Here is a 3345-nt window from a genome sequence, read left to right as displayed (position 1 = left end):
GTCACAATTAGTTGATGATTCCACATTGGTGTTGAGGTCACAAAATATTGGTGATGTGTTGTGCATGTCACAATGACATGATGATTCTCAATTGTCCTAACTTACAATGAGTATATGAGTTCCCAAAGGGACTGTGGTTTTTCCAAAAGTATGTGTTGTCACACATATATTGAAATCCTAAAAGGTTTGTGATGTCAGAATTTGACACAATGGATATGACATCTGGCAGTATGATGCCACCATGGTCATGATGTCACTGGGAATTTGTGATATCAAATGACATATGTTAAATCTAATGAGGTCAACAACAGATTATGAGGACAATAAGGCCTAAGGTATCAGAATTGCATCATGTCACAAATGAGAGGATAGGTTAGTAATATCACAATGGCAACATAATATACAAAGGAATTGTGATGTCACAATGAATATGAGTTCCTGATTTGTTTATGATATTAACCTACATGCTACATTTGAAATAGAATGAAATCACAGAAAAGGCATTCATAATGTGTCTATGATGTCACCATGACAATGTAAAGTTATAAATCTATCATATCTTTTTAGTTTTGTGATTTCATAGTGAGTAGATGGTATAAAATTATAATGTGATGTCACAATTATGATGATCTCACAAACTGTTTTGGATGTCAAAATGTCATGTCTGATTCTCAATTGTCAATATTTCACAGTGGGGCTTTGGGTACACAAAGGGACTCTGATATCATAAAGCTATGTATTTTTCAAATGTTATAAGAGGTTATAATAGATTTGAAATGTCACAATGTGATCTTGGTATCAAAAACAACAATGTGAAGTCACAATGGGTTTGTGATTTCACAGTGGTGATGAGGTCACAATGGGTTTGTTATGTCAGGAGTTTGCAATATCACAATTATTTGTCCAATTTCAATTGCTACTAGTGTCCATGAGGACACTGTAATAACCAGCAGTGCCCTATAATCCACGAGAACAGATAGTCATCATGGCCTCCTAGTCTGGACCCATTGAAAGGGGAGGTTGCATGACACTGGAGGGGGCAGGACATTCTGCTGAAGGAGATAGGATGTCAAGCCCCACATGGTGAGCTGCCAAGAATTGATTTGAGCATGGACATTTGGTAAGTGATAATTGAAAACTGGAAGGCAAGAAATTATTGCAGTTGGGGAAGGGTACAGCCTATATATAAGCTGCATTTTCAGAGCAAGAAAAGGGGAGAGAAAAAGGTTACAGGCCTGGATGGAAAGAAGTGATGGGACTGTTGGAGGGCAAAGACCAGGGAGGAGAGGAAATTGAGAGAGAGCAGGAGGTGAAGGACAGCAACTGGCCACCTGGACAAGGCAGGGCTGGCCTGTCAAGAGCAGAGAAGCCTAAAGAGAAGAATTGAATGGTGGAAGGAAAAAATGAAAAGACCTGAAAGTTAGGACAGATCTGTAGAGAAGGAGAATGAAGCGAAAGGAAAAAGCCTTGTCCACATCCAGCCCGGCCAGGGTAGTCACTTGTTACAAAATTTATGAGGACAAGTCAGGTTTGTGATGTTACATTGCATTAATGATATCACAATGTTAATATGAAGTCACAAAGGGAATGTAATGTCAAAATGATGGTGTGGTCACAATGGGTTTCTGAAATCAACCTATATGCCACATTTTTGATAGAATGAAATCACAGAATAGGCAATCGCATTGTCTCTAGGACCTCACAATGAAAATGTGATGTCATAATGCCATGATGTCATTGTCATTTTGGGATGTAACAATGGGCTGATGGTATTATAACAACAATGTGATCTCACTCTGGAGATGATGTCACAACGCGTTTGTAATGGTACACTGGCATGTCTGATGTCAGTTATCTTTGTTCATAATGACAACATGGTTACCCAAAGGGATCATGATATCACAACACCATGTGCTTTTTCAAAGGTGCTATGCGGTCACAACAGTTTTGGGATGTCACACGGTGATCATGATATCACTGTAGCAATATGATGTCACAATGGGTTTGTGATGTCAAGTGGTGATAAGGTCACTCTTGGATAGTGATGTTGCAATGAATGTGTAATATCACCATCACATGTCCAATTTCATTCTACTAGATTACAATGAAGATACGAGTTCACATAAGGAGCTAGAAGTCAGAAAGGCCATGAGTTTTGTAAAATATTATGAGGACATATTAGGCTGGTGAAAATGCAATGAGACAGAGATATCCCACTGGCAATGTGATGCTACATTACATGAGATAGTATTGTTTTGAAGTTACAAATGGTGATGCCATACAGGTGATGAGGTCACATAGGTTTTTGATTTCACAATGGGATGGTGATGTCACAATCTCCTGCCAGATCTCTAATTGACAATGAATATATAAGTTCACAAGTGTTAATGATGTATCCAAAGGCATATGTTGGCACAAGTGTAATGAGTCTTAACATGTTTGTGTTGTCCTCATGTGACTCAGTGGTCAAGAAATCTGGCAGTGTGATATCACAGTGGTCATGATATCACAATGGATTTTTGATATCACATGTCATGCCTGAAGTATTATGAGTTAAACAATTTATGAACTCAGGGAGGCCAAAGAGATCACACTGGCAGCATGTCAAAAAATGTATGAGGATAAGACTGTTTTGTGATGTCACAGTGGGTTACTGATATCATAATGGCAATGTGGTGTCATCAAGGTATTGTGATATTATAATGCTTATGTGGTCACAATGTATTTCTGATATCAACCCACAAGCAATATTTGCAATAGAATGAGATCACAGAATAGCATTCCAATGTATCTGTGACATCACAATTACATGTGATTTCATATCATTGTTGTTTTATGATGTCATAATGTGCTGATGTTATCATAATGACAATGTGATATTACACTGGTGATGATGTTACAAAGATTTTGCGATGTTAAAATGGCATGCCTGATCTCAGTTGTCATTAGCTCAACATGAGGATATGAGTACACAAAAGGCCTGTCATGTCACAAAAGCCATGCTTTCTTTCAAAGCTTCTGAGGTGATAATAGTTTGCGGATTTCACAATGTGATCATGTTGGTACAATGGCAATGTAATAACACAATGAATCTGTGATGTCTCCGAGGTAATGAGGTCACAAAGAGTTAATGATGTCTCATCAAGTTTGTAATATAACAATGATATATACAATTTCAATTTCTTCTAATTCACTATGAGGATAGTATAATAACCAGTGGGGCCAGAATTATCTGTGGGAGCTGATATTCATTGTAAATTCTTGGCTTGGCCCCCTGGAGAGTGTGGGGAATGCCGCCAAAGGTGGAGGTGTCAAGCCTCACACGATGAGCTGTCAAGAAGTGAT

This window comes from Dipodomys spectabilis, unplaced genomic scaffold (genome assembly GCF_019054845.1).
Source record: "Dipodomys spectabilis isolate Male_0828 unplaced genomic scaffold, ASM1905484v1 ptg000320l, whole genome shotgun sequence".
Classification (NCBI taxonomy): domain Eukaryota; kingdom Metazoa; phylum Chordata; class Mammalia; order Rodentia; family Heteromyidae; genus Dipodomys; species Dipodomys spectabilis.
Note: the sequence above shows the minus strand (reverse complement) of the source record.